A 27,256-nucleotide genomic window follows, 5' to 3' on the forward strand; every position below is an offset into this window, starting at 1 on the left:
TCCAGAACCAGCACCAGGATCAGCACTAGGGCCAGCAACATCAGCTCCAGTGCAAGTACCATGGCCAGAACCCAGCAAACTTCAGGCCAACATCTGAGCCAACACCCATACCAATGCTATGGCCAACACCAGGGCCAGTGCTATGAACAGCTCCTGGACAATACACTAAGTGTGTTCTGGTTGGCAGAGCCAGAACCTTGCCCACATGCTGGTCATGTTGTCATTTTCCCTGGATCCTACAAAGATAAAGTCTGCATTGACAATCCCAAGGCCCAGACATACGCTAATGAACATTCTTGGGATATCATTGTATTAATTTAATTCAGTGCAAAGTGTACCAACCCCACCTATGCGAAAAACTCCAGAAAATTAATCATGAATCCTCTACTACAGAACAGACAATTCCAACTTCTTCCTGAGTTCCTTCCCAGGTGTTTCAATTAGTGCAGTGCTAAAGAACATCATTACCAAACGGCTCAGGGGCTGGAGACTTCAACATGCTAATTACTGATCCTTTTAATGGAAAAGAACTTAGTCACTCTGTCTAAAGTTTTCAAAAATGACAGCAAATACAACCGTCTAGAGGCAGAAGGATGGAAGAGTTGATCTCCTGAGATACATTAAAGTCAAGTTCTATCAGTTCAAGAAAGCAGTTCATTCTAAAATATATTACAAGATACAGGCCCCTTTTGATTTCTGTATATCATTGCCTCTTTGTTCTCTTGTGCAAAATATTTTCATAGAATTCCCTTTACAATACGTAGAAGTACTATATATAGTTATGAAGTGCAATGGAATTTTTAAAAGATTAAAATTATTTGAAACAGGTCGGCAGTTTTTAAAGTGATGCTCTATAGAAAAGCCTAGGAATTCCCCAAAGAGTAAACATTTTTCACCAAATAATGACTGCTTGAACTGCCTGAGAAACTCACACAGGGAGGCTACTGTATTTAAATACTAGAATTGTACATAACGTTTTATTGCATGTGTGTTTAAAATCAGCTGTTAACAAATGAAAATATAACACCAAAGTTGATTATGAAGTAACTTAAAGCATTAGAGAAACTTTCCTTTATTGTTTCTCCACAGTGTCACAGTTCAAGTTTTTCAGAATGTGTCCTGTTCTCAGTTCTACACCCATGCCCCTTCTCCCAGTCATTTCGAAAAGTCTTCAGTTCTCTCTTGTCTATGAAAGAATACCTCATGAAATGTACATTTTAGGTTAATTTGTCTTTAAACAACTCGAATGCACCCAGGACAAACTTGATACAGTCACAAATTCACATGTCTCATGCAAATTATGCACTTTCCTAACATTTTTATTTTTGGTTGTAAGAAAGACTATTACAATCAAATTTAAATAAATAAAGGCAATTCATTGGTCCAGGATTGGATTTGTTGGACTCAGAAACTTCAGTTCTGATACCAAGTCTGAATGATCTTGCTCTTTGTCACAGTTTTGATAGTGCCTTTGTATTTTTTAAAAACTTTGTCTTCAGATAGTAGGCACTATGCTGCATCTGGCTGACACCTTGAGTACCTCATACCTCATACCCCTTGAGTTCAGGCCCTAATCTAAGCAGAAAAAAGATGGAGAAGCCCTACCAAAATCCTGTGGCACACTCAGTCACACTGGTTTAGGCTACATATCCATAACCAGAACACTCACATTCACCAGAGAAAACCAAGGGTTACTCTGCTGTAGCCTGGCCTCACTCTTCCTAGGGTTATCCTCATGAGCTGAGAGTGGGAGAAAATTTCAGACAGAAATCAAGTAAGTGGATGTTGGGCAGTAACACTTCACAACTTCTTTAGCTAATGGTGCTCATTCATCAAATTCTAAAATTTAAAATCATACCTCTGTCCTCACGGTAGCCAAGTGGCCACCAACACTTGCTCTTCTATTTCTACACATCATTTAAAGTCATTCTTTAAAATGCATCACTACGGACTCACAACTGGCTTTCATAGATGCTCACAAATGATTCTTCCACTGCTAGTCTTATGTCTCCCTCAGTCACCAGATTGAAGCACCTAAGATATATAATGATTCTGCCACTTCACCACTTAAAGGCTCCCAGTGCCTTGTGGACAAGTGCAGCACCTCAGCACATCTCTCTGGCTGCGACCTTGTCTAGCTATGCAACACTGCTTTTAACATACTCCCACAGAGAGACTGTACACACATTTACAAACCTTGAGTTCTTGAAACAAGACATGTTCTTACATACCTCAGTCCACCCCAGTTTCCATTTCCTCTCCTAAGGCATTTCTCTTACCTCCTTCATTTCTAACCACCAACTGAGACTAGCTAATGTTATTCACTTGCCAAGACTCTTGTAAAGAAAACAACATACCACAAATTTTGTGGTAAAAAGTAACAATTTTGGAGAAAGGAGGTTTCAAATGATGCTTACAGGGCTAAAGTCAAGATGTTAGAGTGGGTGTTTGGCACAGCGGTTAAGAAACCACTTGGGATACTTGCAACACATATTGGAGTACGTGGGCTTAAACTGCAGCTCAGCTCCCACTTCCAGCTTCCTGCTAATACATACCTGGGGAGTCAGCAGATGATGGATAAAGTACTCGGGTCTCTGTCACCTACGTGGAAGACTCTTTTTCAGTTGTTGGCTCCTGATTTTAGCTTGACCCAGCCCTGGCTGTTGTGGGCATTAGGAGGGGTGAAAGAAAAATGTCTGTAGAGCTGCATTCTTTCTGAATGCTCCAGGGCAGACTCCAATTCTTGCCTTTACTGCTTCTGGAGTTTACCAGCATTCCTTCTTACCAGCTGTTTTCATCTGTAAACTTCACTCTGCCTTTGCTTTCATCATCACCTCTCCTTTGTGACTTGATATCTCCCTCTTTCACTTACTACTGAATTGGACCAACTCAGATAATTTCCCAATGTCATTGCCTTTAACTCAATCATTTCTACAAAAACCTTTAGCCATATAAGACAACATATTCATAGGTTTCAGGGATTAATATAGGACATTTTTGAGTGGATGTTATTTCTCCCACCACATCCAAATACCCTTCAAGACCCAGCCTCAGTGTGAACTGCTTTTACAAATGTGTCCTGGGCTCCTGTCTATTCTGAGTGCTCTCTCTGCTCTTGCTTGCTTATCACACTCTGTATTTCTTCCCTCTACTACTCAACACCCAATCTGTGGCACATTGTGATCTGTAATTTCTCAAGGCAACGCAACTTTAATTTATTCATTTATTGGTGATAACACACTGTTCTCTGCCTAGTACAAACAAGAAAATAAATAAATGTATTATAACTGTTGACTCCTCTGACCATCCTAAAGGCACATTCTTTTAACTGATCCTTGAATACCAGCCTAATTTTAACGTGGGCAGGGTAATTCACAATGAAAGTATCTTGCATTTGAATGAAATCTAGCCAAATTTAATTATATTTTTCTGTTCCTAATGGACCAATTATATCTCTGAATTTTAGTATTTTATGTAATGATGTTTCACGGCTCCTGGTCAACTAACAAACAGAAATACGGAATTCTTAAAAAAATCTGTAAGTTACTTATTGGCTTCAACCATTATGGCAAAGTTTCAAGTGCTTCCTGGTACATAAGTTCTAGGAAAAAAATGATTAAAGAAACTGTGGAAAATGCACAGCCAATCCTAATCAAGAATACAGGCACTGACAAGGAGGTGACTTAACATCAATACTCTGCCACTTTTACCTAAATGCATACTCTTCATCCAGCCTTAGAGCCCTGATTTTCTGTATTACAGAATGGCTACTCAACTCTCTAAGCACACCTGTATTAACACACATGTTTCATTAGCCTATAAGCATACACCTTTCATTAGCAGCTCTGGTGCAATCAATTTCATGATGTGAACCATGTTCATAATTCACAGAATAATACCTTAAACTTATTGAATTGATTGTCAAATAATAGGAAAAATGACCCAGAGGAATTATTCACAGGTGGTCTTAAGTAATGGAGAGGTTGTTGGCGAGAGATTTGCTAAGATAATTTATAAAAATTCAGGCATAAATAAAAAATCTTCCTCCCTCCCTCCCTCCCTCCCTCCCTCTCTTCCCATCACTCTTTCAAATAAATAAAATAGAAAACAAAGTTGCATAGATGGCCATCTATTTCAGTGGAAACAATATGTTTCACTACTGTGAAAGCCTTAACTCTGTCTAACTGTGATGATGATGCTGAACAAATTTCTCACTGTCGCTAAGATCTAGAGTCCACAAAAATGAACTGGTCCAGATGTAGATAAATAAATGTTTTCTGATAAACCTTCTTGGACTTTCTCATTGTCAAAATAAGCAAGCACCTGAAACTCTTGGTTACAAAGTGAATACGGGCCATGACATATGGTTGTCAGCGCCTTTTTTTTTTTTTTTTTTTGGACAGGCAGAGTTAGACAGTGAGAGAGAGAGACAGAGAGAAAGGTCTTCCTTCCGTTGGTGGTTCACTCCCAAAATTGCCGCTGAGGCCAGCATGCTGCACCAATCCAAAGCCAGGAACCAGGTGCTTCCTCCTGGTCTCCCATGCGGGTGCAGGGCCCAAGCACTTGGGCCATCCTCCACTGCCTTCCTGAGCCACAGCAGAGAGCTGGACTGGAAGAGGAGCAACCGGGACAGAATCCGGCACCCCACCAAGGACTAGAACCCGGGGTGCCAGCGCCGCAGGCAGAGGATTAGCCTAGTGAGCCGCGGCGCCAGCCAACTATTTCTTTATGCTGCTTGATGTCTGCTTCATATTAAACAAGTAGTAGATGTCCTGGTCTAGCTTAATTTTATCCACTCATCATATGAATCAGGTGTGTGTGTGTGTATATATATATATATATATATATATAGTGATGGGAGAGTGTTTTATGTAATGCTCTGGTTTCAGTTTCTTGACAATAAAGCAAAAACTTTTTTATTAGAGTTCTGAACCATAGATAGTCTTTTTAAACCCCCAACTTTGATTCAACAGAGTAAAAAAAAAAAAAAAAGGATTCTCCTGAAAAAGCTATCATTTTATAAATTATTTAGTATATATAAATAGTATTCAGTATAAAACCACACCACACAGTTTCAAGTAATACTAGCCCCCTCTAAATTTTTCTCTTTAAGATCACTGACTGGGCCAGCACCGCGGCTCAATAGGCTAATCCTCCTCTGTCTTGCGGCGCCGGCACACCGGTTCTAGTCCTGGTTGGAGTGCCAGATTCTATACCAGTTGCCCCTCTTCCAGGCCAGCTCTCTGCTGTGGCCCAGGAGTGCAGAGGAGGATGGCCCAAGTGCTTGGGCCCTGCACCCGCATGGGAAACCAGGAGAAGCACCTGGCTCCTGCCTTCAGATCAGTGCTGTGCACCGGCTACAGCGCGCCGGCCACAGCGGCCATAGGAGGGTGAAACAACAGTAAAGGAACACCTTTCTCTCTGTCTCTGTCTCTCTCACTGTCCACTCTGCCTGTCAAAAAACAAACAAACAAAAAAAGATCACTGACTGTTCATTGCTTACCTGTCATATGACATTTCCTCACTTTGAAAATATCTGGTGCTTGTAGAGAAGACAGTTTGAGATCCTGGCAATTTCAGTCACCTGAAAAAAAGAGAAACACTCATAGGATTGTGGTTTTCTTATCCATGAATACCAAGTTAGATTATCACTGAGACGTATTGATTTTGTTTGAGTTTTTTAGTTGGTTGGTTTGATTTCATTTGGAGGGTCATTGGTATTACTAAAAAAAAAATGTAGAAGTGTTTAGTTTTTAATTATTTAGCATATAAAGTTTGAAAACTTTCCTTAGTCTCCATAATGTTGAATTTATTCTGGGCATACAAGGCTGATTTAACTTCTGAAGACCAAATAGTATCTACCAAAATAATCAGGGTGGGCATTAGTATAATTGTTAAGATGCCTTCATCCCACATTAAAATTCACTTGGGGCCAGCGCTATGGCATAGAGAGTAAAGCCACCGCCTGCAGTGCCAGCATGCCCTATGGGTGCCAGTTCTAGTCTCAGCTGCCCCTCTTCCAATTCAGCTCTCTGCTATGGCTTAGAAAGGCAGTGGAAGATGGCCCAAGTGCTTGGGCCCCCGCACTGCCTGGGAGACCCAGAAGAAGCTCTTGGCTCCTGGCTTCAGATGGGCACAGTTCCAGCCATTGCAGCCATTTGAGAGTGAACCAGCAGATGGAAGACCTTTCTCTCTGTCTCTTCCTCTCACTGTCTATAACTCTACCTCTCGAAAAAAATAAATAAAATCTTAAAAAAAAAAACCACCTAGATACAAATTTAACAAAATATATCCAGAGTCCATAGTATAGAAAAATACAGAACTCTGATAAAGTGAATCAGGCATTTAAACAAAGGTAAAGAGAACCAATGTACATGAAATGGAAAATCCAATATAGTTAAGAAATCAATTACCTCAAAGTCGAGGTATAAGTTTGACATAATCTTCATCAAAAAGCTATTTAATTATTGTTGATAAACCAATCCTAAGTATATGTGGACAGGCAAAACAGCTAGAATAGCCAATATAGTACTGAAGAACAAAATTTAGACTCATATTACTCAATTGCCAAACCAATTATAAAGCTTCAGTAATCAAGGCAGCATGGTATTGGCTAAAGAATAGACACATATATCAATGCAAAATAACAAAGAACTCAAATAAAAAATCTGCACTAATATAATTAACTGACGAATGAGCAAAGGCAATTCAATGGAGAAATGATAGTCTTTTCAGCAAATGTTTTGTATTAAGTGGAAATCCTTCTGCAAATACTAACTTTCACAAAAAATAATTCAAAATGAATCGCTGAAAATAATAATGTAAATGACACTTCTCTTAAAAACTGAGAATAAAAGATTTTGAAAATGCTTTGATAGTAAAGAAATGTTCAGTGTTTGAGGAAATAGATTTGTTACCCTTATTGAACATTATAAAACATATACATGTACTGAAACATCATATAATATCCCCACAAATATGTATAATTTTGTGTGTTGTCGCTCCCCCTCTTCGTGGAGGAACGACACAGGACCCTGCGCTGTTCTTTCGTCTGCTCGGCCCTCCCCGGGTTTGCTGCTGGTTCTTCCCGGGTTGGCTACTATCCCTTCCACCTCCGTGGAAGGGCAGTTCCCCCTGGCCGCATTCCCCACTTCCGCAGGGGAGCGGCACACCGCCGGCTGGTTCTCTCTGGGGGGCTGCACAGGTGTTCCTTCAGCTAGATGTTCCCCTTAGATGTTCCCCATAGATGTTCCTGATGCATGCCGTCTCTCTCCTCCTTTATAGTCCTCCTCCGCCAATCCTAACTCGGCTGCCCACACGCCAAGTATGCTGCTCTCCAATCAGGAGCAAGTCCTACAGTTTATTGGCTGAACTGGAGGCAGCTGCGTAGAAGCTGTTTTCTCCTCTCCCAGCGCCATATTGTGGGAGAGCAGATGCATAGAATAAGTCTTAATTCCAGTAACTTAGTCTAGTCCGAATTGCTCCCCACAGTGTGTCAGTTAAAATACCTTAAAATCCATCATAGATCTAGTTGTAAAATGAAAAGTATAAATTTTTTGGAGAAAATATGTGATATAGGTTTGATGATGAGTTTATAGATGCAAAAACATACACCCATGAAAGAAAGAACACTGAATGTGTTAAAATTTCAAAATCTTGATGTGAATGGGATGGGAGGGGGAGTGGGAGATGGGATGGTTGTGGGTGGGAGGGAGGTTATGGGGGGAAAAGGCTGCTATGATCCAAAAGTTGTACTTTGGAAATTTATATTTATTAAATAAAAGTTAAAAAAAGAACAAAAAAATTTCAAAAACCTACCATGCAGAAGACAGTTCTAAATGATTGAAAAGAAAAGCTATCAACTTGGAAACAGTATTTGCAAACATAACTGTAGTAGGACTTTTAGCCAAAATATAAAAAGAATTCTTAAAACCTAAGTAACTAGGCGGGCACCACGGCTCAACAGGCTAATCCTCCACCTGCGGTGCCGGCATACTGGGTTCTAGTCCTGGTCGGGGCACTGGATTCTGTCCCGGTTGCCCCTCTTCCAGGCCAGCTCTCTGCTGTGTCCCGGGCGTGCAGTGGAGGATGGCCCAAGTCCTTGGGCCCTGCACCTGCATGGGAGACCAGGAGGAAACAGCTGGTCCCTGGCTTTGGATTGGCATAGCGCGCCAGCCACAGCAGCCATTTGTGGGGTGAACCAATGGAAAGAAGACCTTTCTCTCTGCTCTCTATCTAACTGTCTAACTCCGCCTGTTTAAAAAAAAAAAAAAAAAAAAATTACTATCCAGGTCTATAAAGAGCTCAAGAAATTCAACAACAAAACAAACAATCCATTTAAGAAAAGGGCAAAGGACATGAATAGGCATTTTTCAAAGGATGAAATACAAATGGGCAACAGAAACATGAAAAGATGCTCAGAATCACTAGTCATCAAGTAGTCATCAAGGAAATGCAAATAAAAACGACAATGAGGTTTCAACTCACCCTAGTTAGAATGGCTATTATCCAAAAATCAAAAAATAAATGCCGATGAGGATGCAGGGAAAAAGGTACCTTAAAATTGCTGATTGGAATGTAAACTAGTATAATCTGGAAGACAATATGGAGATTCCTCAGAAATTTGAAAATAGATCTACCATGCAACTCAATCACCCCACTCTTGGGAATTTACCCAAACAAATTAAATCAGCATATGAAAGAGTTATCTCTATCCTCATGTCTATTGCAGCTCAATTCACAACAGCTAGGATATGGAATCAACCCAGATGTTCATCAACCCATAACTAGATAAAGAAAATATGGTATATATACACTATGGAATCCTACACAACCAATTTAAAAAAGAATGAAATCCTGTCTGCTACAACAAAATGGATGCAACGTGAAATCAATACGCCTAGTGAAATAAGCCAGTCTCAAAAAGACAAATAGCATGTTTTCTCTTATTTCTGGCAGTTAATATTGAATACAAAAATAAGGAATGAAATGGAAATCCTGTGATATGATTGTCATTTTTAGCCCTTTTTTATATTCCTTTGGACCTGTGGTCTTCCTACATTTTACTTGTTGAATGTTATGGTTAGTTGTGAATTAAGCCTGTGATTATAGAGTAAATTAAAATTATATCTTTGTAAAAATTAATGAAAATAAGGGAAGAAAAAAGGGGGTGGGGGAGGGAAGGAAGTATGGTTATCAGAATTGTACTTATGAATACAAGAAGTCTGCTTTCTTTATATTAACAAAAAAAGAAATGCATGGAAATTTCTGTTTATATTAATAAAAATTTTAAAAGACAATCAACTTTATTTATAATGAGAAAATTGAAACTAAAATATGATACCATTAACCACTTATCATTATGGCTAATTTTTAAATAACAATATCAATTGCTCACAAGAATGTAGGATATTAGAAATATTCATTACTTCTGAGAACGCAAAATAATGCAGCCACTGTGGGAAAAAATTCGATAAGTTCTTATAAAGCTAAACAATCTTTACCACATGACCATGTCATCACACTCCTAGGATTTTACCCAAATGAGTCAAAAACATATTTCCACACAAAAACCTGCATATGAATGTTTACAGCAGTCTTACTCATAATCAACAAAAAGTAAAACCAAACAAAATGTCCTTTAATAGGTGAAAAGATAAACTCTGGTGCCTCTGTGTATTATTCAATGATAAAAAGAAATGAGCTATGAAGGCATTAAAGAAACACAGATGAATTTAAATGTATATTGTTAAGTGAAATAATTCAGTATAGAAAGTGTATATACTACTGTATTATTCCAATTACATGACATTCTGAAAATGACGAAACTATAGGGTTTCCAGGGAGTCAGAGAGATGAGGTGAGGTGAGATGAATGGGGTAAGTACTGATGATTTTTTTAAGAATTATTGGTATGATATTGTCATGATGGATGTATGGCACTGTAAGTGTAATGAATACATTATTCTTCCTCTTTTTACTTTTTGATTAACAAAAGCTCACTGCTGGTCTTTTGACCAATCAGAATTGTATTGCAACAGACAAATAATACTTGATTAAAAATTCCAGGGACTGACCCCAGGGAAATGACTGAAATCCCGACCTGACAGGAACACAACTGCCCACTGCAACATTCAAGTCTCGGCTCAAAGAGGCCACAACCAAACTAGTTTCAAACCTACCTTGAAAATCTGTTTGACAATCAACTGAGCCCATTATCTTACCTATCTTCCCCCAACCTCAACTCATCCTTTAAAAGTGCTCTTATTTACTACCAAGACTGGAAAAAGCATTTTTGAGACTCAAGATGGCTGTATTTCTCCAGGATTGCTAGCCTCCTGAACAAACCTGTTTGTTTGCATCAATTCTCATCTTGGTCATCCAGCATCGAACAGCCCTGCCCCAGTGTTTCCAGAATCAGAACAAAGCAATATAACTGTATTAGAAGTATTCAAAATGGCCTTGCTGATTAAGGAAGGAACAATGTGAAACATAAGCAAGGTCAAAAAATAATTACATTTGTAAAACTAAACCCAAAAGAAACTGCATATAAACACTCTAACTGATTAAGCTGTTTTCCCACAAAGGACACCAATAAATAATTCTGATAAGGTTATCCATGTATAATACTTGAACTGAAAAATTGAGTATGCAGATGGCAGATGATGGGAACCAGGCTTTTCACATTTGAGTGAGAAGACAAAGAAAAGAGGTTACAGGGATCTATGTGGCAATGAATGGTAATCAGAGACATTAATACAAATCTCATGTTTAATTTAATAATGATATATGTATTTTTACACTTAGAGATTTGTAGAGATACATGTATGCATGAGTTAATGTATACAAAGGGACATCCTTGTTCTGTTCTCTGAGAGAACCTAGAAACAATGACATCACAGATGAACCTGAAGCAAATCACAGTGCCATACAGTAGGGTAGTGCTAAATCCAGGTGCTCATACACACACGCACACACACACAAACACACAATGGCCAGTGCTGGAACAACTTGAGCAACAGAAGAAATAAAATAGCATACATTTATTTACAAAGGAATAAAATAAATACCACAAATACTGATTTAAATAAATTCTTATATGAACAAATAAAACTGGGAGAATAAACAAATCCTCCCCACAGAAAAGTTTTAAGTAATTTATGTAGTTAGCCACCTTCAAAGAAGTATAGCATAATTCCTCCTCCTTAAATGTCATTGCACATGGTGACATCATTCTAAAGAAAACACTAAGGGGGGGGGGGGGAGAATGTCACTTTAGAGTGAAGAAACCTGAACATCAACAGCAGTAAGTGATTTGAAGAAAACAGCACTTTGCCTCCATCATCTTCCTCCAGAAATCATATGGTCCAGGACTATTTATAAGGAAATCATCAGGCAAATCCCAATAATTAATAACAGGATTTTTAATTATATTCTTATTAATGTAGAATAGAACATTTTACAAAATACCTTGTCCATGCTTCCCAAAACTGCAAAGATCATCAAAACCAGTTAAAGTCTAAGAAACTATCACAGCCAAAGAAATCTGAAGGAGACATAACAACTAAATGCAATTTATCTTGCATGGGATTCTGGAATGGAAAATTAATACAGTAAAAGCTAAAGAAATCTGAAAGAAATAAGGACTTTAATAGTTAACAACTTATCAATATTGGTTAACTAATTAAAAGAAATTTACCATTTTAATATAGATGTTAATTATAGAAGAAACTGACTATAGGACATGGGGGAATTTTCTGTATGCTCTTTGAATTATGTGTAAAATCAAAATTAGTCTAAGATTTGAAGTTTATATTTAAAAAGCAAATTCATAAAAATATTTTTGTCCTCAATATTATTATAATTATTTTCAACTGGCTCAAACCCAAGTATTTTACCTAGCACTCCACAAACCAAACCCCAACAGTCACATCTACAGTGGAGTCTACTTTTGCCTTCAGCACCTCATGATTGACAAGAGATTACAGTTTCTTAGTATGAGTTTCTGAGGTACTTTGATTTTAGTGATGTTTGCTAGAACTCAAGAAAGTAACCATGTTTTAATGGTGGAATATACAACCCCATTGCTTTCTTAATCAGTTGGACCATGAGCTGTGTATCAATAGCTTCTGATCAACAAATGCTATAAATTAAACTGAAATCCACAAAATTTATAGAGAATACAGAAATTTGGTGTTCCTTTTTTTAAAACCAGTACTTCATTTTAAAGGACTGGAAATAATCTAAAATTTTAATCACTAGGTTTGATACAAATATTTATGATTCTGTGACTTATTTAACGGCTATTCCAGGTTTCAAAGAATAATGTTTCAACACATTTCTATTATCTAGTTCATTTCAAAATCTGAAATATCTTGCACTTTATTAAAGCCTAAGTTGATAGGTCTATGGTACTACATATTTATGAATAATAATAACATTCAGCTTCAAAGGTTATATAAATCACTTGGTGCTGAACTTGTGGTTGATGATTTGGGATTTTTTAAATTGTCAATAAAAATATTACTCAACTTCAGTGGAGAAAAAAGTACTGAAAAATTCTCTTGGATATTTTTATGATATTAGATTTAAAACATTCTTTCATTACAAGAGTTGTATTGTTATATCTGTTACAAACTTTCTTTGATTTGTTTGGCCAACTTTTTGGAGAAAAGAAAATTCATTAAAAACAGATTTACATGACATATTCTGAAGTAGAAAACTACTTCCTTTTTACTCAGATCTAGAGAATAGCACACTTGCACTTTATTTCTTGCTGCAAAAATATGTCATTATTATGCATAGTCGTGTGTCACTTGAAACATTTGTCAAGAATCACTGATAAGGAATCATGTAAGACATTGACTGAATGCACATCTACTTTGTGTAGCAGTACACAAAGGCATCCCTCCTACTGGTGATTATTCAGCAATTTACTTTGGCAAACACTTGAGTACTTCCTACTGTATCATATGCATGATTTATGTCCAAGAGCAGGGGTCAGAAAACTTCTTGGATAAAAGGCTAGAGAACAAATATTTTAGATTCTGTGAGCCATAAAGAATCTGTCATAATTACAAAATTCTGTTTTTGTATCTTGGAAGCAAATAGGAGGAAGTATAAAACAAATAGATGAGGTTGTGTTCCAATAAATCTTTATTTACAAAAAGAGATATCAGCCCGTAAGTTATAGTTTGCCAACTGCTATTACAGCACAGGGAGAGTTAGACAGAATTGAGATGTCTAAAATTGTTCATTTTTTTTGAGGACTAGAATGTTCTGTTCTTTGCTGTGCTTGGAAAACCTCTTCTTTCTTTTCCACATCCGTTCATAGGACCTTTCTTTCATGAAGTCATTATCAGCCTCTTCACATATAATTATTTGTCTCTTTTTTGCAGTGTTCTACTGTGACTGTTAATTTTCAAATCTACCGTTATAAACAAGGGGCCATTTGGGATAGGGCCACCTCCATCACCCAACTTAAGGTACACTGTCCACACAATGTGGCCAGTTCTCTTTGTGGTGAGCAACATGGCAGCCTTTCTTGGCAACAGCAGATATACCCAATTTCTGTCTCTTCACACACACCAGAGTGCCGTTATTTAATGAACATAGGAAAAATAAATTTAAGGAAAAGCAATGATAAAAGCACATGTAAGTCAAGGAAATGCTGTGTGAATTCAGAGGATGTAGAAAGCGAATTCAGCTGGAGGGATGAGAGAAAGGTTTCTAGGAGTGTATCTTGATGTGGGGTGTATAGAAGAGGTAGAAACATTTGTTCCACACCCTGTGCATAGTAGGCAGCCCCTAGCATGGCCTCCACGATCCTCAGCCCTGGATATTTGTGCCCTCTGTAGTCACCTCCTTGTTCTTGTTGCCTGGACATAATGGCTCAAGTGTAGTGAATAAAACAGTACAAAAGTGATGAGAGGTCTCTTCCAAGATTGGGTGACAAAAACCCTGTGGTTTCTATCATATTTATCACTCTGAGAGTAGCCAGTTAATAAATCATGAGTTACCCTATGGAAAAGCCTCATATCAAATTATCCATGTCTCCAGCCAACACACAGCAAGGAAGGAGGCCTCAAAACAGGCACAGGAGAAAGCTTGGAAGTGGTTCTTCCCTGAGTCCAGCTGTGGCTGATACTGGAGTCCAGCCTTCTGAGTGACTCAAGCCAAAGAAACCCAGCTAAGTTATAGCTAGATTTCAGACTCACAGAAACTATGAGAGGATATATGTATGTTGTTTTAAGTGGCTTCATTTTAAACTAATTTGTTTCTTAGCAATAGATAACCAATATGTCATGTTTCTAAAGCATTTTCTCATTTAATCCTCCCAATATACATATAAAGTACACATTTTAATCAACTCTACTGACAGAAAAAGACAAGAGATTATGCAGTTGCTCAAAAAATGCAGTTAGTGATCAGCAAGATTGACATCTGAATCTCTGGCTTTTTGGTCATTACACAGCAGGAAAAAGCATGAACTAAAGCTCAGGCTAAAGAGATTCCTTTGGAAGCTACCACTCAAGATCTAATCTGTTTCAGCGAACTGTGGGAAAACTTCAGTGACTTGGGCTGGTCACCACACATGCAGAAGTCATGCAATGTCAGCATAAAAGCAATGTATTTATTATTTGAAGGGGTCTCTCCCTTTCTCTTTAAATCTGCTCCATGGGGCTAATCTTATGTCCTGCAAAGAAAACTCTGCCAAGTCTCATAAGCTTATTGGTCACACTTTGACAATAGACATGGTTTGTTGTCCCTGTCATCTTAAATCATCAATTTAAAGTATTCAACTTAATATTTTGATCAGTCCTTCAACTTTCATCCTCAGGTTATTTATGTCTCACTAGCCCCTCCAGATGCAGGGGACTACCTGGGGGCTGCAGCCTGTATGGGACTGATATGTCTTCCCATGTCACGGACTTCTGCCCTACTTGCTGACATATTTCTGATCCTGCCAGAGTTGAAGGAAAAAAAAGAACTTGGTCATTGAAAGAATTCAGTACTTGGTGGCTAGTTGAATCCACCTTAACCCTGTTGTGATATGGCTTTGTAGTTTCTAGAAACTAGCAACTTCTTATAGTTGACTTTTTACTCACGGAACTTTCTCCAGAATGTCCTATGGGCCTACATCAACTTTGACAGGAGCTAGACCTTGCCATCAACTAGACTCTTCTCACCACATGTCAGCTCTATTCTTGCCAATATTCATCACACCATTTTACATGGCTGTCTCATTTTGACATCTGCTCTTTGTAGCAGAATCCCCTGCCCAATCATGGCATACTGCTATTCCCACCAAGAGCATCATGTGTTAGTATCCTGACTGCAGAGCTCCTTTCTGCTGAGACAGGCTGCCTCTTCCTGTAGGTGCCAGGGACCATCAGCAGTGTACTAAGGCTATGAGTGGCCCATATTGAAGCAGTACTCCTTAGTCTTGAAGATTCTACTAGTGTACTCTTTGCAGGAAAGTAGACGCACAACACAGCTCCAACAATTTCATCATCAAAATCAACCCCAAACTTGATCTCTCAACTCATCAAAACCTTTCTTCTGCATGGGGAGTTTAAGAGTTGTGAAATGGATTAAATAATATTTCTTTCAAAAATCTATTTATGGAGTAGCATCTTGCTGAAACCTCAGTTTTAACATCAAGTTATAGCACAAGCAGAGTTTTTGCTTTAGGGGGATTCATCTAGTGTGTATAGGCGATATTGAAGTTTGCAGGCAGTGAAGGGGCGAGATATAATAAGCAGTTATCGACTAAGCTAAGCTATGGACAAGTGAGATCTGAACTATCAAAAGAGTAGTGGAAATAAATACAGCAGGATTGTCTCAGATTCTTTAGTAGAGGTAGATCAATAGGAACTGAATAAATGTGACTAGAAATAGGAACTTTATAATGAGAAGAAAAGTCTTGTCAATAATAGAAATGGGGAATCATAAGGAATGCATGTGAAGGGAAAATGGTATGATCAAGTCTATGGGTCTTTAGAAACAGTTACAATAGATAAGCATCAGGGAATTTGAAACAGAACTCTGAATTCAGAAAGGAAGCATCAGCATCACCTGCATAGATTTGGTTATTGAACCCACAGTAGTCAGAGATTAACTTGTGTAGAAAATGACTTGGGGAAAAGAAATTTGCTCTGAGAAGTGGAAAGAGCACTCAGAAAATTAGAAGTCCAGGAAAAGGCAAGGCTTTAATGATGGGGTTAGTCAAGAGGATAAAGACTGAGATGGGTTAAAAAGGGAACTATGGAAGAAAAAGCCCTTAGGAGGACATCATCCCCAGAAATGCTACCTGGAGTTGCTAAAAGCAAGTCCAATTTCCAAGGGTAGGATTTTGAGAGAACTCTTAAAAAGTAGAGATAAGTAAAGAGAATTTTCCAGTGAAGTAGGATAGATGTCTTAAGAAGGCAAGAAGATCTGGGAGGACATTTCAAAATAAATATAGTTGAACATGTTTGCAGGCAGAGAGAGGAAAGTCAGTGAATGCAATTTAATTCAGAGAAAGGAGAAAGGAGGAGGGAGTTATCCAGAGTACAGAGCCTCCAAAGAGATGCAGCAAGACAGAAAGACAAGTCCAGTAAATGGCCAGGCCTGAAACTGATGGGCATATCTGCCAAAATAAAGGCAGAAAAAAAAATAATGGCAGGAGGGGAGCTTGAGAGGCAGAGAGCAAATTTGAGAAAATTCAAATTAGAGAGTTTAAAACTCTATAAAGAGAGTGATGAAGTCATTTGGGAGAATGAGAATCTTATAAAGAGTGAAAGTTTTTGAATCAATCAAATACTAATAAAGGATTTCTGATAAATACTGAAGGCTCAGGGCTGGCCCTGTGGTGCAGCGGGTTAAAGCTCTGGCCTGAAGAGCCAGCATCCCATATGGGTGCTGGTTATAGTTCCAACTGCCCCTCTTCTGTCCAGCTCTCTGCTATGGCCTGGGAAAGCAGTGGAAGATGGCCCAAGTCCTTGGGCCCCTACACCTGCATAAATCTTTAAAAAAAATACTGAAGGCTCAATAGAAACTAACCTCCATCCTCACCGCAAATTCCTTTATTAATGTCGATTTCTGTTTCTGGGTTAACCAACCAGCAGTAGATGGTGGCTTTCTCCAGAAGTGCTGACAACTTCAAAAGAAGAGCAGAGAATCCAGACAGAGCATAACCCTGGGCAGGCACTTGACAACATCTTCACAGGTGAAGGTCAGGTTAGGGAGAGAGTTCAGGGAAAAGACAGACCAACCTCTAAGTGCCTGTCCAAACACTGGTGTTGCAAGCCCTCCACAAGCAGTATGGGGTGAGGGACCAGCTCAGTCCTCAGGGATGTCAGGTGGAGCTGGAAGCGTGAGAGTTAAGAACCAGGAAGTGGTGGAAGTGAAGGAAGGATTGCAAGCTGTGGAGCATGCAGAGTTATCCAGCCATCACAGAGGTCAGAGGAGACATGTGTAGCTGCTGTTGAACACAGCTCTTTTAGATCCCTCCAGATGGTCTCTCCATGTATTCATTCACTCTGCACCCCTCCCCCGCCCCACTGAATTGGAGTGACTTTCCTGATTCCCGAACTAGGAGGAAGGAACTGAGCATGCTCAGATCAGCATCTACCCCTTTCCACTCAGATTCTGACTCCCTACAGGAAACAGCTTATCTCTGTTGCTATTCTATGGACAGGGATGGCTGCGGACAAGCATTCTCTGTGACAAGCAAGTAAACTGTAAACTAGTTCTGGGGGTCAGTCTATTTGCCTCTCACATTAAGATACCTGCTCCCCCTTGGCAGATATCATGAAGAACTCAGTAAGTAACAAAAATGAAGCAGAAGATTGTATTATATGCACTTTTTCAATGGTCTTGTTCCGTAAGGTAACTAATTCAATAATAATAGTTTTTACCTTATGTATAAGGGAAACACACAGAATTATGTTTAGCTACTAACATTATATTAAATTCAATTTCAGTTCTAAATTTCAAGGAACCAAAAGTCCTGGACCACGAACACAATTACATTTAGCATATACCAGTGAACATCCATAAATTGATTCCTTTGTAGTTGATTTTTTTTTGCTATTTTTGATGTAAAAAAGTTTTGATCAAATATTTACTTAATCAAGTCTATTAAACCAATTTATTTTCCTTTGTTATGTTCAATCAAAAAGGTATGAGAGGTAAAAGCAAATTTATGAATAAATTCCCTCTTAATAAATTTTATATTTTTAAAGTTGACTGACTGATGTTACAAAACAAGAGAGGGAAACAGAATTTAGATTTTGTTTAACTGAATGCATCCCTCTAATAGACTACAATAAACAAATAAATTGGGCACTAATCCCAAGTTTTAATAAAAATATGAAGTCTTTCTGAAGTTCAACACTAAGCCCTTCATCTGATCTCTTCACTCTTCTCTATCTGGTGTTCTTTTTTGACATTTAGAAGTAACATCTTGAATAAATACTACAAGAATTATGCATTATATATTCTGTAAGCTACCAACTTTGAAATACGTGAAAGAAAGCTATATATACTTTCTAGTAATCACTACTTTGGAGCTCATAGCAGACATATAAACAATGTAAAATAAACAAAAATGGAAAATTGCATATGGAAGGGTGTGAAAACTGCCCTTTTTTATTAACAACTCTAGAATAAGAGACAGAGTCCTTTAAACCAAATATTATAGGTAACTTCAGACTCTGAAGCAATGACAAAATAATATAACACAAAGATAAATGAGATTTAGACACTAAACAGATGGATGATACACATATGTTCCTACAGCAGCTGCTGCGACAGTAATGCTTGAGCAGTCTTTGGAAAAATTTAAGTAGTTACTCTCTATTTTTTGCAAGAACTGTACTTAAAATCTAGAGTGCATAAATATTACTACTTCTTTCCTGCATGTGCCTATTAGCCAGAGGGAAGTGCACTGAATTGAGTGTTTGATTTAAAATGTGTATAGTTATAAAGCTCATCGTATCCAAAAGACTGAGAAGCAGTTGTTCGTGGTTGATAATGATAAACACATTAGACTGCATGATCAATGCTGTCATTATCAAATTATGTACCTAACTGATCACAACTGGCCACTGTTCTCCTAGGGATGATTCTATCCCCAAGTGTTGTTGACTGCCATATACAACAATCATTTGGAATGATCTATGGTTTCCAGTTCTCTGTGAAAACCATGTACCTTGGCTCTACTTTGGGGCAACCCAATCCATCAGAAATCCAGCCAAGCCCAGAAGACATTTTGGGTTTTTCCATGCATGCTGGAGAACTGACAGCTGATTGAATAGCATGGCTCCATTTTAATGAGTCTCCTTGGTCTTGAATCCATCACTGCCAGATTGATAAACATCAATACTTGGCACCCCCCATTAGAAATTATTTAACCTGTAAGTCTGCATGATGTGTGGGTTGAAGAGCTGCCAGCTCAGAAGTGTGTAATAATGAAAACTTGCTTAACTAAGCCACAAAACCAAGGAATACATCTGTCTCATAAATAAGGATCTTGCAAATTAAAGTATTAAATGTCAACTTTTCTGCACTTTTACAAGTAAAAATATTATCAAAATTGTGTTTTATGGCTACCAGGATCTAAATATGGGGTACAGAAAAAATAATACAATACTATAAATGCAGAATTTTTGTGTGACTTTCAGTGTTTATAGAAACGAATGCAGGTGTATTCATACTTAGCACTGACTGATCCAGAATATTCTGCAACCTAAAACAAAGTCAGCCCTTTACAGTAGAAATGATCACTGAGGATGGCTTCTTTTTTTTTTTTTTTTTTTTTTTTTTTTTTTTTTTTGTGTGTGTGTGTGTGTGTGTGTGTTGGTGGAGAGGTGCTTACTTGAATAGAATCAGTGACAGAATGCATGCTGGGTAGATGGGCAGTCAGTGTGCCCTATACTTCTTGTGTCACCCATACACCTAGGACAAAGCTTGGCACATTAGAGGTTGTGATAAATATTTATCAGAGTAATTTACTCTTTGATCTTTTGATTTCATTTCTTGAATTCTATAATTGCTTTTGCTTCCTGGGAGATAATCATTTTAATTGCTTACTATTGTCTTACTTTTAAATGTGATTTTTTTTTATAGGTAAATTCTTTTTTTTTTATCTTTTATTTAATGAATATAAATTTCCAAAGTACGACTCATGTGTTACAATGGCTTCCCCCCCCATACCGTCCCTCCCACCCACAACCCTCCCCTTTCCCACTCCCTCTCCCCTTCCATTCACATCAAGATTCATTTTCGATTATCTTAATACACAGAAGATCAGCTTAGTATACCTTAAGTAAGTATTTCAACAGTTTGCTCCCACACAGAAACATAAAGTGAAAAATAATAGATGATTTTTTTTAAATGATGATGAAATCAGATCAGACCTATTGTCATGTTTAATCCCAGTGAGAGTCAAGTTGGGAATTGATAATTTCTTTTTTTTTCTTTTTTTTTTTTTTTTTACAGAAGATCAGTTTAGTGTACATTAAGTAAAGATTTCAATCGTTTGCACCCCCATAGAAACACAAAGTGAAATATACTGTTTGAGTGCTCGTTATAGCATTAAGCCTCAGTGTACAGCACGTTAAGGACAGAGATCCTACATGAGGAGTAAGTGCACAGTGACTCCTGTTGTTCACTTTACAAATTGACACTCCTGTTTATGGCATCAGTAATCTCCCTATGCACCAGTTATGAGTTTCCAAGGCTATGGAAGCCCCTTGAGTTCTCCGACTCTTATCTTGTTTAGACAAGGTCATAGTCAAAGTGGAGGTTCTCTCCTCCCTTCAGAGAAAGGCACCTCCCTCTTTGAAGACCTGTTCTTTCCACTGGGATCTCACTCACAGAGATCTTTTTGCCAGAGTGTCTTGGCTTTCCATGCCTGAAATACTCTCATGGGCTTTTCAGCCAGATCCGAGTGCCTTTAGGGCTGATTCTGAGGCCAGAGTGCTATTTAGGACATCCACCATTCTATGAGTCTGCTGAGTATCTCACTTCCCATGTTGGATCACTCTCCCCTTTATTTATTCTATCGGTTGGTGTTAGCAGATACTAGACTTGTTTATGTGCTCCCTTTGACTCTTAGTCCTTTCATTATGATCAATTATGAACTGAAATTGATCACTTGGAATAGTGAGATGGCATTGGCACATGCCACCTTGATGGGATTGAATTGGAATCCCCTGGTATGTTTCCAACTCTACCAATTGGGGCAAGTCAGCCCGAGCATGCCCCAAATTATACATCTCTTCCCTCTCTTATTCCCACTCTTATGTTTAACAGGGATCTACCAACAACAGATGCTGGCGAGGATGTGGGGAAAAAGGGACACTAACCCACTGTTGGTGGGAATGCAAACTGGTCAAGCCACTATGGAAATCAGTCTGGAGATTCCTCAGAAACCTGAATATAACCCTACCGTTCGACCCAGCCATCCCACTCCTTGGAATTTACCCAAAGGAGTTTAAATTGATAAACAAAAAAGCGGTCTGCACCCTAATGTTTATTGCAGCACAATTCACAGTAGCCAAGACCTGGAACCAACCTAAATGCCCATCAATGGTAGACTGGATAAAGAAATTATGGGATATGTATTCTTTAGAGTACTATACCGCAATAAGAAACAACGAAATCCAGTCATTTGCAACAAAATGGAGGAATCTGGAACACATCATGCTGAGTGAAGTAAGCCAGTCCCAAAGGGACAAATACCATATGTTCTCCCTGATCGGTGACAACTGACTGAACACCAAAAAGGAAACCTCCTGAAGTGAAATGGACACTATGAGAAATGGTGACTTGATCAGCATAGACCTGACTGCTAATGGACAACTTAATACATTATCCCTCATAGTATTTTTTTTTGTCTGTTCTACTTAATATGACTGGTTTAATTCTGTAATTATCACACAGTTATTCTTAAGTGAGGATGGCTTCTTGATAAAAGGAGATCACCCACCCATGTAGAACATGGTCTCCAGGACATATGGAGAAAGACATGTACAGGTCACAAACATCCATGTGGTTCTGAAGATGGCTAATCTCTTTGTTGTTAGCAGGAGCTATGACATCATTCTGGACAAATAGCTATGTATCGGGATGAATTGTTCCTCTTCTAGTCTGAGGCAAGTAACAGTGGGTGTGTGTTGTCAATTATTTTTCTCCCTGCTACAGTGATGCATTTTTGAGTTCCTAGTGTCATGAAAGGCTAATACTTCTGTGAGCCTAGGTCTCTGACCACCACCAACATGATGTGGATGCAGTATAAGCAGGAAAAAGTTTGCACGCATTGCCACTGAGATACTGAAACTGATTTGTTGCTGCCGTCTAATCTAGGCTTGCTCTAGCAGAGAATGTTGAGAGTAATAAGTGACTCATTGGGTGAACAACTGATGCTCAGGAATGTTCTAGAAAATAGTAAGAGGTGAAGAGTACATGGTCTAGACACTGATTATCTGGAGAGCTATGTGCTGACAAGTGAATGGTAGGGACAGTCATGGATCTTTCTAAAGTAGAACTTCATGAACGGTGATAAGACCTCACAACTGGAACAGGCTGGTCCAATGAGTGGATATGGTCATAGAAACAAGAGAGGCACTCAAATAAAATGAAAACACTATGGAAAAGTGTAGCAGAGCCATCTAAGCCACTGACACAGAGTCCTGAAAATCACCTATGACTAATCATAAGATTTTTGCCAAGATTGTTATAGCAAGGGTTGGGAATAAGTATGCTAGAAGTACCAGTAGAGGTCTTGAAATACCCACTCTGACAAAGGGAAGATATTCTGAGGCAAAGAACCACACTGGCCAGAGCACTAATTTTTAAATGGAAAAGCTTAACTAAGTGTCAGATGATGACTGATCCCATGCTTAAAACTAGAGTTATCAACTAAAGTGATGGTGAGTGCATCCTCTCTCATGTCAAGTTGGACTTTCACAAATCATGGCAGGTTCAAAGGGAAAGAGCTGCAGGTATGAAGAAATGATGCACAACCTGATTCATGCCAAGGTTAATTCATCAATCAGCATAAAACAAGTCTCTTAGTGCCCCCACCATCACCTGAAAATTATTCATAGAAATATAGTATCTTCATTATTAATAATTGACTATGTCATTTGATGGTATTAACACTATAGTGTTACTAAAAGGAAATCAATTCCTAAAATTTCTTTCCACATCCATATTTTAAATGCTTTTTCAAAAACATGTTTGATTAATTTCTGACATGTGAAAAAATCAGAACATCTTTACCTATTAGCATCAGCAAAGGCAAATAAAACTTCCATCTTTATGTAAAAATGCATGGATTCTGTTCTAGCCAGAGAGCCTCAACATTCCAAAAAACGAAAATCAGAAATGACACAGTGAATTTAGATTTAGACTTCATCCAGATACAAATTAGTTTGGCTAAATTTGGAATAGTGAATAGAATTCATAAAATCACCCATATTTGTCATTAAAGCAGCAATTTGACAGATGTATTTTCTTTACAAATTGAATGTGTCATGGGTAGACCACATCCAGTTTTACTAACCAATATTCAAATGATTTACAAAATAACTAAAGAGTTGCAAGTAAGAAAGCCACTCAAATTTATAAAGAGATACACATGAAAAGAAACTGGGTATTACATAAAATAGGTCTCATGACAGACTAGATATTTTCTGATCATATTTTTTAGCAATGAATTTGATCAAATTGCACCAAATGATGGATTCAGATTGGTCATTGAAGCAAATTAAATGCCAGACACTGTTATCCAGTTAGTTAATAGTCAACTTACAAACAATCCAGTGTTTAAGTATTATTTTATATGGCAATACTAGATGTAAATTCTTTTAAATGATTTAATTTAATTTACTTAGTCAACAAAATGTTTAGTCATTTTAAAAAGTTCTTTTTATAGCATATGCTCTTTTATAGACTCAGTAACAAAACAGTTATTCTTTATGAATTACTACAATATTTTATACCTCTGCTTTTCAAGCAGAAACATTAAACTTTCACTTTAGTTGTTCAATAACCTGATGGCAAATATATACACTTGGTCATGCACATCATCACACATGCAGCTTCAAAATACCATCCCACTTAAATCAATAGTGTAGAATTTATTGATTTAATTCCATCTTGAGAAGGAAGAATGAACAGCAGTGATTGTTGATAACTTATCATTGTTTATACAGGGTTTCAAATTTGTTTGTTATTATAAAGAAATCCATCTATTTCATGTCAAGCTGATAAGCAAATAGGTCAGGGAATTACCAAGGAAAACAGATCGTTTTTATAGGGCATATAAATGAAAATATCAAAAGATATTTTGTGGTTAAAAACTTCAAAGACATTAAACACTTTAAATTCTTTATACAAATTATTCGCTATTTTTTTCTAATTGTATTATTGTCAAAATATTCATATAGGCAAAAGTATGTGTGTGTGCATGTATGTTGTGTGCACAGACATATGCATTCAATTATATACACACTCCCCACAAAAGCTTTGTTGCCACACGCTTTGTTGCCTGGGTAAGAAGTAGAAGATGACCCAAATGCTTGAGCCCCTGCACTCACATTACTGGCTCTTGGCTTTGGCCTGGCCCAGCCATGGCTGTTGTGCCCATATGGGGAAGAAAACCAACAGATGAAAGATTCATTCTCTCTTTCTCTCTCTCTCCTTTTCTCTGTAATGCTGCCTTTCAAATATAAATCTTAAAAAAAATAAAAATAAAGGAAATCAGGATGATTTCCCCACACCATCTCTAATGACAGAATTTCAAGAGTTGGACTGTCCTCTGCTTCAATATTCTGTTACCTTCCAGGCATCATTCAAATGACACCTCAAGTCAGATTCACAAACTTATTTTAGTCATCTGCTTATGAATGCATACAGGAGACTAGATGCCTCAATAGACTATGGTTTACCATGGAAAACAAAACTACAAATCTCAATGATCTCTACACTAATGTCCAAGTTAATTTGACAGTTTTTTCACTGAAGGGACTGATGTTGCAATTACAATGTTAAACCTTTCCTACCCACTCAAATTTAGAAAAAAAAATCTTTTTTACACTTTGTGCTCCACAGTCATAGGATCCCAAGGGAGACTTAAAGAAGAATGACCTCAACACACTTATATTCTGTATCAGAGAGTGGTCCCTCACTTTTGCACCACAGAAAAATGACTGGACCACAGGTTGGAGAAACACAAAGGTGGTAGTTGATCAGTCAACTTTTTAAGGGCATCTTCTTCATTTAGCCCTTTGAAAGCAGAAGTGAATTGTCATTGATTGTGCCAGTTAGATTTTCTCTTGGAAATTTAAACTGGCAGATAAAGAAAGAATTAAATAGCAGCTGGGACTCCGGTTGAACATATTTGGACAAACACAAAATTACAGAGATTGCAAATCTACAGTACTAGAGGGGAAAGTTAGAGAAGACGCTGATGCCACAGAGCATCAGTAGGAAGATGAATGTACAAAAGCAGCAAAGACCAGAAGAGCACCTTAATGGCAGAACAGAGATACAGAAGTGCATGAAGTCAAGCTTCTTAGAGCTGCCTTGGAGGCACTTCCAGCTTCTGTGAGGCTAAGACACAATTTCTGTACTTGGGTTTCAGGAACATGCCAGCTTCCCTCATTGCCTCAGGTGTCCTCACAGCACACAATGCCTTGTCCTTGCCAATAACTTGATCAGGAAAAACTAAGATCATCCATTGGTACAAAGAAGGCATAACATAAATACACCCGACTACGTCAATCATTTCCCCTGAAAAACAATGAGGTGATGAGAATATTCCACACAGAATATAACTGTTCTTTCTCTGGAACCTGAGGCAGTGCTTTGGACATAACAAGCACTAGGGACATGTTTGTTTCCTAAGTTAACAACTGGATGAAAGAAATAATGAATTCCAGTGGAATGATTCATTATTGACAGTGTTCCTCCCTCTCTCTTTTCTCAACTCTATCTCTAAAAATATGAAACTTAAAATCATAGAAATATCATTTTATATTACCAGTTCTAATAATAAAGTATATCACAAGATAGAGAAACATGAAGAAATCAATTTAATATTTTTAGATAGGCAGAGATATAAACAGAAAAAAAATTAGGCCCACAGTAATGTAATCTACTCCATTCGTATAAGTTACATCAGAATGGGTCTTCTGTTTTTTTCCTCTAATAAGAAGGCTATTTTTGGAAAACAAAAGAAAAAAGTATAGAGGGAAAGGAGGAGGAGAAGAGAAAGAGGAAGGAAGAGCGGGAGGATCCTGAGTCCCGCCGCTGTGCACAGTCCATGTTTATCTCATTGCAAGGCACTCACCACTCATCTTTCTGCTTCACCTCTCTCCTCTCAGAGAGTTTGGTTGCATAGGACAGAGATCAGCAAATTGGCACTGAAGGCAGGAATATGGCCCCCGTCCCCTTCCCCTTCTCCTCCCAGACTGTCTCACTTTGTTTCCCCATGGACTCTGACAACCAGGTCAAGTGTAAATGAGAAACAAATTATAAATCTTTTTATTGTTTATGTATGGGGGGGGAGCGAGAGCGAGAGAGCGCCCATCCACTGGCTCATTCCCTAAATGGAAATCTTGAATGTAAGGTATTTAGAATGGAATGGACTTGTATTTCTTTGCTTTCTGAATAATATTTCTTTGTCCAAATTGGATATAATGAGAAAGAAAACTAGCCAGCTTTAGACTGAAACAATCATGAGTTCAGAACTACCTATTTGTAGAGCTGGTTAAGCTAGGAAAACAAATATTCAAGCTTAGATTTTTATGAGTTCCATTCTGGAAAAAATGTTTTTCATTAGTTCTGTTTTTTTTAAACTTTTATTTAGTAAATATAAATTTCCAAAGTACAGTTTAGGGATTACAATGGCTTCCCTCCCCATAACTTCCCTCCCACTCGCACACCTCCCATCCTCTGATCCCTCTCCCATTCCATTCACATCAAGATTCATTTTCAATTATCTTTATATACAGAAGATCGATTTAGTATATATTAAGTAAAGATTTCAACAGTTTGCACCGACACAGAACATAAAGTGTAAAATACTGTTTCAGTACTAGTTACAGCATTAATTCACTTTGGACAACACATTAAGGACAGAGATCCCACATGAGGAGTAAGTACACAGTGACTCCTGTTGTTGACTTAACAATTTGATACTCCAGTTTATGGTGTCAGTAATCTCCCTAGGCTCTAGTCATGAGTTGCCAAAGGAAATTTAC

The 27,256-nt window shown here is 38.0% G+C and overlaps 1 long non-coding RNA gene across 7 annotated transcripts in view; it reads right to left on the bottom strand.

The window, feature by feature from the left end:
• LOC149122308 (uncharacterized) overlaps positions 1-27,256 on the bottom strand; it is a 291,013-nt gene that overhangs the window by 182,374 nt on the left and 81,383 nt on the right. For 5 of the 7 annotated variants that reach the window (XR_016220633.1, XR_016220635.1, XR_016220636.1 and 2 more), the window contains exon 3: positions 5,504-5,584. The exons of the other annotated variants lie outside the window; for them this stretch is intronic. This is a non-coding gene — a long non-coding RNA (uncharacterized LOC149122308). The remainder of the gene's footprint in view (positions 1-5,503; positions 5,585-27,256) is intronic. 7 annotated transcript variants of the gene reach the window in all.

Source organism: Oryctolagus cuniculus, chromosome 14, assembly GCF_051225735.1.
Source record: "Oryctolagus cuniculus isolate XC-2025 breed Fujian yellow rabbit chromosome 14, ASM5122573v1, whole genome shotgun sequence".
Taxonomy (NCBI): Eukaryota; Metazoa; Chordata; class Mammalia; order Lagomorpha; family Leporidae; genus Oryctolagus; species Oryctolagus cuniculus.